Here is a 17,264-nt window from a genome sequence, read left to right on the forward strand (position 1 = left end):
TGCAGCAAGGGAGACTGAGCTTATTGCTAAGGGGGGATGTTTGCGTCAATGGGGGGCAGATCTTCACAGGGTACTGATCCTTGGGTGAGGGGGGGGTAATGACAAGGGGTGCAGATCTTCATGGGGGACTGATCTTGCTGGGGGGGAATGACAAGGGGGGCAGATCTTCACGGGGGACTGATCTTGCTGGAGGGAGTGACAAGGGGGGCACATCTTCACGGGGGACTGATCTTGCTGGGGGGAAATGACAAGGGGGGCACATCTACATGGGGGACTGATCTTTCTGGGGGGGAATGACAAAGGGGGCACATGTACACAATATATAACCTTTGCACGCTACGCCATTCATATGGGCACACGGATGTCAGTGCAGTTGCAGTTCTGTCACTTGATGGTGTTACTTTGGTAGGGGTGCTGTTTATGGCAGAAGGGGCGGAAGTCTGTCAATAATTGTTTGTGGTAGTTTTGTTGTGGATGTCTGTGGTTGGTAGGTCGTGTTACAGCAATTTAGGGGTCACAATTGGCACCCCGATATTTCAGTGGCTACAATTTCACATTCTGCAGTATCATGAATTAAAGTGATACATTATTTCATGGCCTCTATGATTATCAGAGGATACATTGAATGGATACCTAATTCCATTAACCCCTCGCTTACCGGGCACTTCTACCCCCTTCCTGCCTACAGGACACTTCTACCCCCTTCCTGCCCACCGGGCGCTTCTACCCCCTTCCTAACTACCGGGCACTTCTACCCCCTTCCTGCCTACAGGGCACTTCTACCCCCTTCCTGCCTACAGGGCACTTCTACCCCCTTCCTGCCCACCGGGCACTTCTACCCCCTTCCTGCCTGCAGGGCACTTCTACCCCCTTCCCGCCTACAGGGCACTTCTACCCCCTTCCCGCCTACAGGGCACTTCTACCCCCTTCCCGCCTACAGGGCACTTCTACCCCCTTCCTGCCTACTGGGCACTTCTACCCCCTTCCCGCCTACCGGGTGCTTCTACCCCCTTCCTGCCTACAGGGCACTTTTACCCCCTTCCTGCCTACAGGACACTTCTACCCCCTTCCTGCCTACAGGACACTTCTACCCCCTTCCTGCCCACTGGGCACTTCTACTCCCTTCCTGCCTACAGGACACTTCTATCCCTTTCCTGCCCACCGGACACTTCTACCCCCCTCCTGCCCCCGACAATTTTCAGCTTCTACCCCCTCCGTGCCTACAGGACACTTCTACCCCCTCCCTGCCCACTGGGCACTTCTACCCCCTCCCTGCCCACCGGGCACTTCTACCCCCTTCCTGCCTACAGGGCACTTCTACCCCCTCCCTGCCTACAGGGCACTTCTACCCCCTTCCCGCCTACAGGGCACTTCTACCCCCTTCCTGCCTACTGGGCACTTCTACCCCCTTCCCGCCTACCGGGTGCTTCTACCCCCTTCCTGCCTACAGGGCCCTTTTACCCCCTTCCTGCCTACAGGACACTTCTACCCCCTTCCTGCCTACAGGACACTTCTACCCCCTTCCTGCCCACCGGGCACTTCTACTCCCTTCCTGCCTACAGGACACTTCTATCCCTTTCCTGCCCACCGGACACTTCTACCCCCCTCCTGCCCCCGACAATTTTCAGCTTCTACCCCCTTCCTGCCTACCGGGCACTTCTACCCCCTTCCTGCCTACAAGGCACTTCTACCCCCTTCCTGTCTACCAGACACTTCTACCCCCTCCCTGCCTACAGGACACTTCTATCCCCGTCCTGCCTACCAGGCACTTCTACCCCCTCCGTGCCTACAGGACACTTCTACCCCCTCCCTGCCCACTGGGCACTTCTACCCCCTCCCTGCCCACCGGGCACTTCTACCCCCTTCCTGACTACAGGGCACTTCTACCCCCTCCCTGCCTACAGGGCACTTCTACCCCCTTCCTGCCTATAGGGCACTTCTACTCCCTTCCTGCCTACAGGACACTTCTACCCCCTTCCTGCCTACAGGGCACTTCTACCCCTTCCTGCCTACAGGACACTTCTACCCCCTTCCTGCCTACAGGACACTTCTACCCCCTTCCTGCCTACAGGGCACTTCTACCCCTTCCTGCCTACAGGACACTTCTACCCCCTCCCTGCCTACAGGACACTTCTACCCCCTTCCTGCCTACAGGGCACTTCTACTCCCTTCCTGCCTACAGGACACTTCTACCTCCTTCCTGCCTACAGGACACTTCTACTCCCTTCCTGCCTACAGGGCACTTCTACCCCCTTCCTGCCTACAGGGCACTTCTACCCCCTTCCTGCCTACAGGACACTTCTACCCCCTTCCTGCCTACAGGACACTTCTACCCCCTTCCCGCCTACAGGGCACTTCTATCCCCTTCCTGCCCACCGGGCACTTCTACCCCTTCCTGCCCACAGGACACTTCTACCCCCTTCCTTCCTACAGGACACTTCTACCCCCTTCCTGCCCACCGGGCACTTCTACTCCCTTCCTGCATACAGGGCACTTCTACCCCTTCCTGCCCCCGACAATTTTCAGCTTTATGCGCTGTCGCACTTTCAATTACAATTGGTTGTTCATGCAGAACTGTACCCATCTGAAGTTTTATCATTTTTTGTCCCAAATACAACTTTCTTTTCGTGGTATGTACTCTCCACTGTGTGTTTAACTGTTTGCTCTATAATCAATAATAGTGCCCCCGAAACATTTCTATGTTTCTATTAAAACATTGTGAAAACTGGTAATTTTTCTCCTTCACTGATGTGTGTTGATGATGCGGCACTGATAGGCATCACTTATGGGCAATGATAGGCGGCACTGATAGTCAGCACTGAAGGGCACTCATAGACAGCACTAATGAGATGGCGCGGATAGGCGGCACTGCTAGGCGGCATTGACTGGTGTCACTGACTGGGGCTACTGCTGGGCAAGGAGTGGCAGAACTACTGGGCTGCACTGATGAGCATTGGTGGGTGGCACTGATGGGCACAGGTTGGTGACGAAGGTGGGTGACATTGTCTCATCAATGTTCATTTCATATAGTACTATGTTACCAGGGGAAAACTGACAACTCATGGGGCCTCTGGGCAATAGGGGACCATGGGGCCATTGTGTCCTTGGCCAAACTCCAAAATAGACTATGAAAAAGGTACCAGGGGCATCTCATGGGACCCCATACTGACCCGGGCCCTCGGGCACTGGCTGAGTTTCCAAATGGTGATTTGGCCCCTGCATGTGACATTAATGTAGTTTATAAATGACACAATGGTAAAGAGAAATGTTTACTTGGGATTGCAATGAGAAGTATTCTGATAGAAAAACATTTTGTCTTGTTTTTGAAGAGGTGAAATTAGCAGATGGCAGCTGTTGATCTTATGACAAGGTGTTGCTTTCTGCAGACATATGTATGATGATGACCTCATCAGCAGCCTTTCCCCTAGTGTTACCTCATCTTCATGACATCATCTCTGTAAACAAACATGTCGTTATTGGACCTGAATTGGCTGTTAATGCGGTGAAACGTGTTTTATGAACCTGATGTAGAAATGTGACCATATGGGATACAATGCTATGTAATACAGAACACATATTATTAGGGAATACAGAAGCAAACCTTGTCATTGGCATACAATCTGTAAGATGGTTGCACCACATACTTGAGGGGATGATAAAAACATTGGAAGAAAAATGTCCAATCTAGGGCCGTCTATACGGAAAAAGAGGCGACATAATTGTGTCATGTATGGCCATCCGAACTTAGCACAAATACAACACAAACAAGAAACATTTGTAAAACCCTTTTTTTTGGTTGATGGGGATATTTGATGACATGACCCGTGTGCTGGCTGTGTTTACACACATGATGATGAAGAATTCCGTGTTCCATCCCAATGAGGAAATCCTATAAAAGACAAGTGTGATGCGGTGGCTGCACAGACAAAGCTGCAGATTCCAATGTGACATCCATACAAGTGCACAGCTTGACATGCATAGAAGGTTAGACGGTGGCCATGATTTCACTACAACACAAATATGTCAGCTTGCCCCGTGTCAATGACAACATGTCATATTAGCATTGCTTTTGGCACGGGAAGGGGGGAGGTGTTAGGTACAGGACCTAAATGCCACATGGATATAATATGTGACTTCAGGCGGGGGTGTATTTATCACAAGGCATTTGCCTTAGGGGGTATTTTTCAGGGGGGCAGCGTCGCCCTACAAAAGGGCTAATATTACTTTGCTTCACCCACTGCACATCAACTGAAATCTCAGAACAGGAGGTCAATGCAGGGGCATATTTACCACAAGGCAGACAAGGCATTTGCCCAGGGAAGCATGTTTCAGGGTGGCTTAGGAAATGTTTAGGGGTGCAGCGCCCCCACCCAAAAGAAGGGGCACACACAGCATGGGGACCAGGTGGGAGATGCTTGATGGGGTATGCAGAACATGACTCTTGTTCCCAGTGATGTCCAGAGTCGTGAAGGCGAGTGTCTTCTCTGTTCCCAGTGGTGTCCAGAGTCGTGAAGGTGAGTGTCTTCTCTGTTGCAAGGGTGGTGAGTGGTGTTGCCAGTGTATGGGGAGTGGTGGTAGTGGAGGGCTCTCTCGGGTAGGGGTGGGGTCTTGTTGTTCAATGTCAGGCTCTCTTTGTGGATGAAGGGGGGGTCAGTGTCTCTCTGGTTGTGGGGGGAGGGGTGTTGCCAGTGTATGGGGAGTGGTGGTAGTGGAGGGCTCTCTCGGGTAGGGGTGGGGTCCTGTTGTTCAATGTCAGGCTCTCTTTGTGGTTGAAGGGGGGGGTCAGTGTCTCTCTGGTTGTGGGGGGAGGGGGGTTTGAGCCAATGTTTGGTTGCCACGGCAGCCTGCATCCTAAATGCATGACATAAAACAGGACATGTCAGTGAGGGGATAAAGAATTACACAGGATAACAGATAGCAGATGGAATTGATGATCTTGTAGGACAACATTGAAGGGTGAGCACAACGTTCCTAACATGTTACATGTTTAAATGTTGCAAAAAAATGAGTTCAATTTAAATGAAAAGATAATGACAAGAGTCAGCACACAAGATCAGACTCCACCAGTCAGAGGATGACCCTGAACTACACGGGGGACATTTATTAATAATAATAATAATAATAATAATAATAATATGTTTCTTCCACATTCACTTGTAACCCCTTCCCTACCGGCACTTGTACCTCCTTCCCTACCGGCACTTGTACCTCCTTCCCTACCGGCACTTGTACCTCCTTCCCTACCGGCACTTCTACCTCCTTCCCTACCGGCACTTATACCTCCTTCCCTACCGGCACTTATACCTCCTTCCCTACCGGCACTTATACCTCCTTCCCTACCGGGCACTTATACCTCCTTCCCTACCGGGCACTTGTACCTCCTTCCCTACCGGGCACTTGTACCTCCTTCCCTACCGGGCACTTGTACCTCCTTCCCTACCGGCACTTGTACCTCCTTCCCTACCGGCACTTGTACCTCCTTCCCTACCGGGCACTTGTACCTCCTTCCCTACCGGCACTTGTACCTCCTTCCCTACCGGGCACTTATACCTCCTTCCCTACCGGGCACTTGTACCTCCTTCCCTACCGGGCACTTATACCTCCTTCCCTACCGGGCACTTGTACCTCCTTCCCTACCGGGCACTTGTACCTCCTTCCCTACCGGCACTTGTACCTCCTTCCCTACCGGGCACTTGTACCTCCTTCCTTACCGGCACTTGTACCTCCTTCCCTACCGGCACTTATACCTCCTTCCCTACCGGGCACTTGTACCTCCTTCCCTACCGGCACTTATACCTCCTTCCCTACCGGGCACTTGTACCTCCTTCCCTACCGGCACTTATACCTCCTTACCTACCGGCACTTGTACCTCCTTCCCTACCGGCACTTATACCTCCTTCCCTACCGGCACTTATACCTCCTTCTTTACCGGCCAATTTTCAGCTTTCAGCGCTGTTGCACTTTGAATGACAATTGCGCGGTCATGCAAGATTGTACCCATATGAAATTGTTATCTTTTTCTCACAAATAGAGCTTTCTTTTGGTGGTATTTAAGCACTGCTGGGCACTTTACTTTTTGCAATATAAAAAAAGAAAGTGCAAAAAAAAAAAAAAATTGCTTTGTTTCTATTATAAATTTTTTTAAAAAAGGTAATTTTTCTCCGTCAATGAAGTACGTTGATGAGGCAGCACTGATCGGCGGCACTGATAGACAGCACTGATAGGCAGCACTGATGGGCACTGATAGGCAGCAGTGATGGGCACTGATAGACAGCACTGATAGGCAGCACTGATGGGCACTGATAGGCAGCAGTGATGGGCACTGATAGACAGCACTGATAGGCAGCACTGATGGGCACTGATAGACAGCACTGATGGGCACTGATAGACAGCACTGATGGGCACTGATAGGCAGCAGTGATGGGCACTGATAAGCAGCACTCAATGGCACTGATAGGCAGCACTAATGAGGTAGCACAGATAGGCAGCACTGATAATGGGTACTGATAGGTGGCACTGACTGGCATCACTGCTGGGCGCTGACTGGCGCAACCGCTGGGCTGCACTGATGGGCACAGGTGGGTGGCACTGGTGGACACAGGTGGGTGGCACTGGTGGGCACAGGTGGGTGGCACTGGTGGGCACAGGTGGGTGGCACAGGTGGGTACACTGCTGGGCACAGGTGGCTGACACAGGTGGGTGTACAGATTGGTGCAGTGCTAGGCACAGGTGGGCGTAACTGGTGGGTGGCACTGCTGGGCACTGATCATCACTGGCCTAATGATCGGTGCCGATCCCCGCTCTGACAACTGCCGGTTCTCGTCAGTACTTTCCTGGTGCTCTGACAGCGTGAGGAAAGAGAACCTGCAATGGCATTTCCCGGTGATCAGTGTGTCATTGTACACGGCTGATCAGGTGCTGAAATCCAGGCATAATTGGCCTTTTAACACATTACGTGATCAGCCGTGTACGTAGAACACAGCGATGACAGAGATCGCCGGGTGTGCAGACCAGGGGGCGCCCAGGAGAGCGCGTTCTGGGAGGACGTCATATGATGTCCACCCAGAACTGGCCGGACGCAGTGTAGCCGTCATTCGGCTATCTGCTGTTGGCAATTAGTTAATCAAAAATGTTTCACAAAAGAAAAAAAAAAGAATCTAATTTCCATACAGATATCATTTGGGCATTTTAGAGCCTCGAGAAAAAGAAGACAAGAGTTCATCATGACTGAAGAATGATCAGATATATTGTATAGAACATAGTTATAGACTGTATTGTTCCCCCCAACCAATTACTAACACATAGAAAATGTTTTTTTTTTTTTAAAGACATGTCGGATGATCCATTATTGCCTACATTCATCTAAAGAAATAGGATTTTTTTAGAGTAGAAAGTATTTTTTAATTTTACATATTTCCAGTCTTTTCAAAAGCTATATGAAAGTTTAATTTTCTTTTGAAACTAAGAAAAAAAATGATACTTAACTTCCTATGGAGACACCCAAGCAGGTGCATTGGCAAGATGATGGTCCATGTGTCCATTCACACACAGGCCACGGCTTGGCCACGCCTCCTCTTACTTCATTACATGACTGCCTGGGATTTACAGCAGTGGGAGCCAATGACAAGGCAGAGAAAAGGGACAGCCAAGGCTGTTGTGGCCATTCATTGATATCAATGGGGATCAAGTAAATATTGTGGGGGGGGGGGTTGGCAGGGATGGGTGTACTGCAGCATACATGTTTTTGTAATGCATGCATACAATGCATGAAGCTGAAAGAACTTAAGCCTTTAAAATCAATTTATCATGGAAAATAAACAGTGGTGATGCAAAATAATACAAAGTAAATAAATAATAAAAATAATATTTATATATATATTGGTAATCAAATTCAATTGTATTACAATATTACATGACTCTGCAATGACCAGTTAAAGTAGCGCTGTAATGAATAGCTAGAAAGGCTGTCGTCATGGAGGTAAAACCTTGCAGACAAGTGGATAAGCACAACATAAATCTAAATATTAGCCATAAAAATCTTGATACATACAAAACATGACTTGATAGTAGGATACAATAGGCCATGGCCCTTTTATTGGTGAAACAAAAAACATTTGATTTCAAAAAATGTTAGAAAATATATTTTAAATCATATAAAAAATAAAAAAAAAACACATTAAAAAATAAATGAATGCTTGAATACTGCTATAACAACAATAGTCCATTCATTTATTTTTTCTCACTGTTGGCCAGGGGTGGACTAACCACTCATGGGGCCCCTGTGTCTTTGCCCAAACAAAAAAGCCTATGAAAAAGGTACCAGGGGCATCTCATGGGGCCCCCTACTGTCCCCTGGCCCTGGGGCAGTGCCCGAGTTTAAAAATGGTCAGTCTATTCCTGCTATTGACCAGAGGAAGTAGGCTACACTATTGCAAGGTGAGACACTGATGCCTGAAAACAGATGAAGGAGATGAATTATCCAGACGTCACAGGAGCAGAATTATGGAAAGGTGATCTGGATACACCATTATCAGCCAAGTTCTCTATCCACATGGATAAGTACACGTCCTGTCACAGACCTGCACAGCGCTTGATGTCTAGGAGACTGAAGACTTCATTGCCTGTGGCCAACAAATTACTTGATCCTTGTGTGGTTACAGGTGTCCCGGCAAAACTGCAGCAGAGGAAACAGATTGCCAAACTGTCATACGATGTGTCTGCTAAAGACTTACCTGAACTAAGCATTGGAGAGCCAATCCGTATGAAGCCGCTTCCAGGTGACAGGACCGGTCACTGGAGACTGGGTTCCTGTGTTCAGAGGGTTGCTCCTCGATCATATCTTGTGGATGTAGAAGGCAGTCTTTACCACCGCAATCGAGTGGACCTGCGAAGGGCAGAACGATTCACCGCACAAGCCTATGAGCATCCTGCACGTGATCCTCCTGAGGTGCTCAATGCCCCGAGTCCTACTGGACCATATACTCAAAGCAGAGAGAACTCCGCTGTCATATCGGGATACAATGAGGATGACATAATGCAGCCACATATCCCGACAAGTTCTTCTCTGCCAAACACACCAGCCAGGAAAGAGGGTCGCTCCTTATCAACACCTTCTGGAGCTGAACGGGTTTCCCCAGGAAAATCCCTGTGGCCTTGCGTAGTGGTCGAGTTTCCAGACCACCAGATAGACTCAATCTGTAGTGTATCTACCAGTCACACAGCATGCCATGTTCAAGACTGTTCAGGATCTGTTTTAGTTTCATTGTTTACAAGGTTTGAATGGAATGTAAAAAAGGGAGATGTTATAGAGTCATTGTACAAATCCTGTGACCCGACTTGTATCCGGGAATATTGCATGGCCTTCTACTTCCTGCTTCCTGTTCTATGCTGACCTGGATGCAGTTCTGTTGTACAACATGATTCCTCACACCAGCAGCTTGTGTTGTCTTCATTCCTGTACATGAAACAGGTACTGTCCGTGTATTAGGGGGACCAATGACACCTTGGCTAGTATTGTAGATGAATCTGGGGGCGTCGGGGGCAATCTTCTTATGTTTATGGCCCTTTAGGGCAGATGTGATTTCTATGTATTTTATGGGAGATTTTCTCTGTATATTGGGAGTTTCCATCTTGTTGTATCATGAATGTAGTAAGGAAGATGAGTCCTATGTACTAGGAATGGTCATTGGAAGGACAGAATAGGAGCCACATGATTGGCTGACCAACCCCGTGACAATATAGACTAGTGGGTGACATTGATTGAGATCTGCCCGCTGTGTGTATACAATCACCCGGCTAATGTCTAATATCAGGGGACAAAATGTGCCAGCATTTCTATCAGACTAAGGGAAAATGGCCGCCGGAGGAGGGACAGGACGGCTACAACAAAATGGAGGACGAAGATCTAATCCACTGCACTGTAATGGGATAAATGTAAATTGATACTAGACCAAGGGAAAATGGCTGCCGGAGGAGGGACGTGCAGGCTGCAAAAAATGGAGGACGAATATCTAATCCTCTGCACTGTAATGGGATAAATGTAAATTGATACTAGACCAAGGGAAAATGGCCGCCAAATAAGGGACAGACATGCTACAACAGAATGGCGCCCGATTGGTATATTAAGGATTATAATGGTATATATAGGCAGCTGTACGTCGGATGGCCAACTCCTGAGGAAGTCACGTGATGTAACCTGTAGAGTGGGACAATGACCTCAAGCTGCTAAATAGGAAGTTTACGAGCCGCCATCGTCATTAACATTTCAGGTTTTTTCCCTGTTGTTTTTTACTATTCAGATTTTGTTGGATCAGATCCATCTAGTGTCTGCTCTCCATACTGCAGCCTCTGTATAAATCTGTCCGCAGTCACTTCCTGTTTTGTGTCACTTCCTGTCTGGAGTCACTTCCTGTTTTGTGTCACTTCCTGTCTGGTGTCACTTCCTCTCTGTGTCACTTCCTGTACCTGGAAAACTTTCTTCCTTTCAGCCATTTTAGATCTGCTTCCAGAGGATCCAACAGAATCGGTCTCCATCCTGAACATACGGCCACCATAGGGCCAGCATGGGATCTTCTCCATGTCGGAGCACACGGGTAAGTCAGGTGGATCTCCTATTCCTGGTCCCGGCTCCTGTCCCTGCTATAGACAGACCAATCATCTGTGACCGAACCTTCCTCCTCGTCATCGATGATCTGGGTGTATTATTATTATTTATTCCAGGTACTTATATAGCGCCGTCAGTTTACATCTATATTGTACATTCCCATCAGTCCCCGCCCCTGAGTTCCCGGAGGAAACCCACACAGGCACAGGGAGAACATGCAAACTCCAGGCAGGTGGTGCCATGGTTAGGATTTGAACCAACAACCCGAGTTCTGCCAGGTGGAAGTGCTAACCACTCAGCCACTGTGCTGCCCCGTGCTGTATATATCTCAGCATCTACTTCTCAGTGTTGGTTTCCTCCTCATTGCCGGCCATTAAATGGGCCTCAGAATGGCTCCGGTATTCCCTCCTAGGAAGGACATTCAGGCCGATCTCCCACTATGTTCCTCTGATGTGTCCGAGGCAGAATAACAGGAGAGACACCAGGAGAACCCGCTGGGACCTGACACTCCGAGAACCAGCGTTATGATGGAGTATAGACTCTTCCTGAGATACTCCTCCCTGGGAACGTCATACCTCCGTACTCCTCTCCTGTACATACCCATCACTGTCATACCTCCGTACTCCTCTCTTGTACATACCCATCACTGTAATACCTCCGTACTCCTCTCTTGTACATACCCATCACTGTCACACCTCCGTACTCCTCTCCTGTACATACCGATCACTGTCATACCTCCGTACTCCTCTCCTGTACATACCGATCACTGTCACACCTCCGTACTCCTCTCCTGTACATACCCATCACTGTCACACCTCCGTACTCCTCTCCTGTACATACCCATCACTGTCACACCTCCACACTCCTCTCCTGTACATACCCATCACGGTCACACCTCCGTACTCCTCTCCTGTACATACCCATCACTGTCATACCTCTGTACTCCTCTCCCGTACATACCGATCACTGTCATACCTCCGTACTCCTCTCCCGTACATACCCATCACTGTCATACCTCCGTACTCCTCTCCCGTACATACCCATCACTGTCATACCTCCGTACTCCTCTCCCGTACATACCCATCACTGTCATACCTCCGTACTCCTCTCCCGTACATACCCATCACTGTCATACCTCCGTACTCCTCTCCCGTACATACCCATCACTGTCATACCTCCGTACTCCTCTCCCGTACATACCCATCACTGTCATACCTCCGTACTCCTCTCCCGTACATACCCATCACTGTCATACCTCCGTACTCCTCTCCCGTACATACCCATCACTGTCATACCTCCGTACTCCTCTCCCGTACATACCCATCACTGTCATACCTCCGTACTCCTCTCCCGTACATACCCATCACTGTCATACCCCCGTACTCCTCTCCCGTACATACCCATCACTGTCATACCCCCGTACTCCTCTCCCGTACATACCCATCACTGTCATACCCCCCACACTCCTCTCCCGTACATACCCATCACTGTCATACCCCCCACACTCCTCTCCCGTACATACCCATCACTGTCATACCCCCCACACTCCTCTCCTGTACATACCGATCACTGTCATACCTCCGTACTCCTCTCCCGTACATACCCATCACTGTCATACCTCCACACTCCTCTCCTGTACATACTACCCACCATTGTATCATCTGCAACTCCTTTCTTACATTTACTACCTGCAGTTATGCTCTTCTTCTTAAATTGGGGAATAACTCGATGACTTACATACTTTTCAGACCTTGTGAAATATTCTTGGCTGTTTTGAAAATAATACACTTTAATTTGTATTTCATGATAAATCCTGCCTCATCTCTGCCTCTCTACCTGCAGCCTAACAATGAGGTGTGCATGCAGCCACTGATCTATTTCTGGCTTTTGTCTCTCAGACACTCTAATGTTCATTTCTCCAAACGTCCTCCAGGACAGCCTTCCTGAGACAGAGCTCCTCCCTCTGGGACAGGAAACACGTAAGCACAGTACTATAAAAGGCGGACCACCAGGCCTCCCTCCTGAGTTTTTAGTGTTTCCTCTGCAAGGATGGGTGCAGTCATCAAGGAACTGATTGTTTGGAAGTCCTTGGCCCTAGAGGTTGCTGGTGGATCCTGGTCTGGATTACTTCCTCCTGCCCGACGCAATCCCTACAGGGGAAGTGGGGCTGCGCTCCTGATGTCCTTCCATGCCTCAGTGGATGATAACCATCATCGGGGGTGTCCAGAGTGCTCCAGGACCTTTGATGCCTGTCGTTCTCCTTCCCGTGTGGGGGGGCTCCAGCATCCGATGCACATTGGGGCAGAGTGACTGCCAAGCAGGCGTGCAAGTAGCCCCAACTTCTGGGTGCTTCCCAGGAACCGGAAGTTCCGGCCGTGGTGACATCAGCGACGGGCGCCGGAGACTCGTGGTTCCAGTCTCCATATTAGCACAGGCAGCCAGTATGGAGTACAGACCCAGCAGAGCCTGTGGCTCCACACCAAGAGGGACATATGGAAGGCGCTGGCACTTCTCAGGCATACCCTGGTCCTTCAAGCACTGGCTCCTCTAAGGTAAGCTTGGGGACTCTGATCCCTCTTGCTGTCAGGGATCCCCGCGATCCGTCCCTCGATGGTCCCGGCGCAGGCGCACTGCTCCTCCCAGTACACGGGCACTAGGTCCGGGCCGGCCGCGGCGTTCGAGTTCGCGCATGCGCAGTAGAAGCCGCGGCCGCCCGCTGGGCACCAATGGCAGCGCAGGGCGGGATATTTAAAGGTCCCTGAGCTGTCATTTCGTTGCCTTCTGGTCTTACCTGCATTCCTGATCCTGTGAACCTGTATACTGTAAGTTATTGACCCGGATTGCTCTTGACCTTGCTGATTTCTCCTGCCCAGACCCTTGCTTGCCTGACCTCTCTCCCTGGATGCCCCTCTGTAGATCTGACCTCCTGTTGCTGACCTGGCGTGTGACCCGACGATTCTCTGCCTGCTCCCTTGTACCTTACCGTCCTCTACATTACCGACTCGGCCTGTCTGACTACGCACTTGCTCAGCCATCCATCCATCCATCCCATCAGGGTCACCCGACCTCCTCACATTTGGCTCTCCCTGGTTGGAACCCCTGGCGGACACCCCTACCACTGACAGGTGTGCTCAGTAGAGGCGACCTGGTCTCAGGGTACTACAAGTCCATCCCCACCATCAGGGGCCCTGGTGAACAAGTACCCTGGGGCTTAGATTCCGCGCTCTGGGCACGCCTGACCGGTGGAGTGCTAGTGGTGCCGCTCGGCGGTCCCTCACAGTACCAGAAGGCCATGACTGAGCCTCGAGGAGGACTCACCCCATTGGACGAGGTGTGCAGGCACCTGTCTACCCTGACGCAAGCTGTAAACACATTACAGGACAGATGTCTGCAGATCGAGAATCGGTTTCAGGCCTGCACCATATCTGTTCCTGTTTCACAGGCCCCGGCTCCTGCACCTCCAGTCGCAGCAGCCCACGAGCCGGCTCCTGGGCCTCCCACATCACTCCCTATGGCGGAACCCCGAGTACCCTTACCCGAGCGCTTCCATGGGGATCGCACACGTTTTCGGTCATTTCGTGACTCTTGTCTTCTCTTTTTTGAACTACAGCCACGGACCTTTTTGACAGAGTCAGTGAAAGTGGGGTTTGTTGTCTCCCTGCTGCAGGGTGAACCCCAAGACTGGGCCCACCGACTAAGGGGAAACAATGACCCTCACCTGATTTCGGTCGACAGCTTCTTTAACGCTATGGCCATCTTATATGATGACCCACAACGGGCGGCCTCGGCCGAGGCCACGTTATACACACTCCGACAAGGTCGGCGGACGGCTGAGGAATACGCCTCTGACTTTAGGCGCTGGATGGGTGACACTCGTTGGAACGAGTTCGCCCTTTTACACCAGTTTCGTATGGGCCTATCTGAGGCTCTGAAAGACGAGCTCGCCCGGGTAGAGGTGCCCGAGATATTAGAGGACTTGATTGCACTCACTATTAAAATTGACCGTAGGCTACGGGAGCGCAGATTGGAGAGGTCTGGTCAGGGTCGCGGAAATCCCTGGGGGTCATTTCAGGGATCCGGTCAACATACTAGGCCAAGCATCCAGAACCTGCCGGCTGAAGATGCCCCCGAACCCATGCAGCTAGGCCTGGCTCGGCCTAAACTATCGCCTGAGGAACGCCAGCGCAGACGCTCCCAGAATCTGTGCCTGTACTGCGGCGAAGCTGGTCACATGGTGCGTTCCTGCCCGCAGAAACTGAGTAAGTTCACTTCATCTTCTTTATCTGTTGGCGATATGACCCCGTCCCAGTACTTAGTTGTTCCCCTCTCCTTTCAGCTTTCCGAAAGGACCGTGGAGGTGTCGGCCATAGTTGATTCGGGGGCATGCAGCTGTTTTGTGGATATCAATTTTGCTCACCAGCAGGGTATTCCCCTCCGCCCAAAGGAGAAGGGGTTTCATATCTTTTTAGCTGATGGTTCCCGGATAAAGTCAGGAGTAGTCAACCAGGAGACCCCTTCCATTATGACTTCCATTGCCGGTCAGCACCGGGAACTCCTCCGCCTGGATGCTATTGCATCACCCCTTTTCCCAGTCATTCTGGGGCTCCCTTGGTTGCGGGCCCATAACCCCCAAATTGACTGGGAAACTGGGGTTGTCTCGTTCCCTTCCCCATATTGTCGGGAACTGTGTCGAACTTCGGGCCCGGGGGTCCCCCAGGTTCTTTTGTGCTCTGAGGGGGATGACAGCCTGAAACAAGTGGTTCCTGCAGCCTATCACAAGTTCCTTGACGTGTTCAGTGAACGGGGAGCAGATGCTCTACCCCCCCACCGCCCATATGACTGTCCAATTGATCTGTTGCCCGGTTCTGAAATCCCGTTCGGACGAATTTTTCCCCTTTCTGAGCTGGAATTAGGGGCCCTGAAGGACTATATTGAGGATAGCCTCCGTAAGGGATTCATCCGTCCCTCCACTTCCCCAGCAGGTGCAGGGATCTTCTTTGTAGAAAAGAAGGACAAGACTTTGAGGCCATGCATTGACTATCGGGAGCTGAATAGGGTCACCATTAAAAATCGTTACCCATTACCTCTGGTACCTGAATTGTTCCAGAGCTTAAAGGCTGCGGTAGTATTTACCAAGTTGGACTTAAGGGGAGCCTACAGTTTGGTTCGCATAAGGGAGGGGGATGAGTGGAAGACGGCCTTCCGCACCCGATTCGGCCATTTTGAATACCTGGTCATGCCTTTCGGGTTATGCAATGCGCCAGCCACCTTCCAGCACTTTGTAAACGACATCTTTAGGGACTTCCTGGACATCTTTGTCATCGTCTACTTAGACGACATTTTGATTTTCTCATCCTCCCTGGGGGAGCACAGGGTACATGTAACAAAGGTGTTGGGGCGGTTGCGGCAGCACGGGTTGTACGCTAAAGCAGAGAAATGCTGCTTTGAACAGGCTAGCGTTACATTCCTGGGTCTGATTATCTCCACCACGGGGGTCGCAATGGACCCTCAGAAGGTCTCAGCGATCCTAGATTGGCCTGAACCCACGGACAGGAAAAGTGTCCAACGTTTTATTGGGTTCGCAAATTTCTACCGGAAGTTCATCAAGAACTTCTCGGGTCTGGTCTCCCCTATCACTCAATTAACTAAGCTTGGGACGCGATTCAGATGGACGCCCGAGGCACAGGAAGCCTTTGAGGCACTAAAAAGGTTATTTACCTCGGCACCCATTCTGGGTCATCCCGACGCCTCCCTGCCCTACATCTTAGAAGTAGATGCATCTGAAAACGCGGTTGGCTCCATCCTTTCCCAGCGGAAGGGCGCCAAGGAATTACTTCACCCAGTAGCATTCTTTTCACGGAAACTTACCCCGGCGGAGAGGAACTACGACATTGGGGATCGCGAGCTACTGGCTATCAAAACCGCTTTAGAGGAATGGAGGTACCTGCTGGAAGGTGCCTCCCATCCCATCCTGATATTCACGGACCACAAGAACCTGGAATATCTGAGGACGGCCAAACGTCTACGCCCACGACAAGCAAGATGGGCATTGTTTTTCTCGAGGTTCCAGTTCCACATCACATACAGGCCCGGCTCGAAAAACACGAAGCCTGACGCATTATCGCGCATGTATGAGGACACCAAGGAGATCCCAGTGCCCGACACTATTCTTCCGGCAGGGAATTTCTTGGCCCTTCAGACAAACCTTCGCTCCGAGATCCTGAGGGCGTCCACAGCAATGTCTACCTCCGATGGGGCCCCCCTCCAGAACAAGGAGGGACTCCTATGGAGGGAGGACCGGATTGTGGTGCCAGAGGATGCCCGAACCTTAGTCTTGGGACATTGCCATGACCACCCACTGGCAGGACATTTTGGACCGGTCAAGACCCTGGAACTTCTCCGGCGTTCCTTCTGGTGGCCGGACATGGCCAAGGATTGTAAGATCTACGTGGGCTCCTGTGCCATCTGCCAGCGGAACAAGCCTTCAAGGAACAAGGCATGGGGCCTGCTACGTCCATTGCCCATCCCTGAACGGCCCTGGCAGAGAATCTCCATGGACTTCATAGTCGAGCTCCCTCCTTCGCTGGATCACACAGCAATCCTCGTGGTTGTGGACCGCTTATCCAAGATGGCCCATTTCATCCCTTTACGGAAGACTCCA

General features: G+C 50.7%; 1 protein-coding gene across 1 annotated transcript in view; it reads left to right on the plus strand.

Annotated features, from left to right (window-relative positions):
* The window catches only part of LOC149470476 (uncharacterized), a 491,741-nt gene that overhangs the window by 313,682 nt on the left and 160,795 nt on the right, over positions 1 to 17,264 (plus strand). The window lies entirely within an intron of this gene.

This window comes from Staurois parvus, unplaced genomic scaffold (genome assembly GCF_062004578.1).
Source record: "Staurois parvus isolate SC_StPar_1 unplaced genomic scaffold, SC_StPar_1.0 ptg000042l, whole genome shotgun sequence".
NCBI classification, from domain to species: Eukaryota; Metazoa; Chordata; class Amphibia; order Anura; family Ranidae; genus Staurois; species Staurois parvus.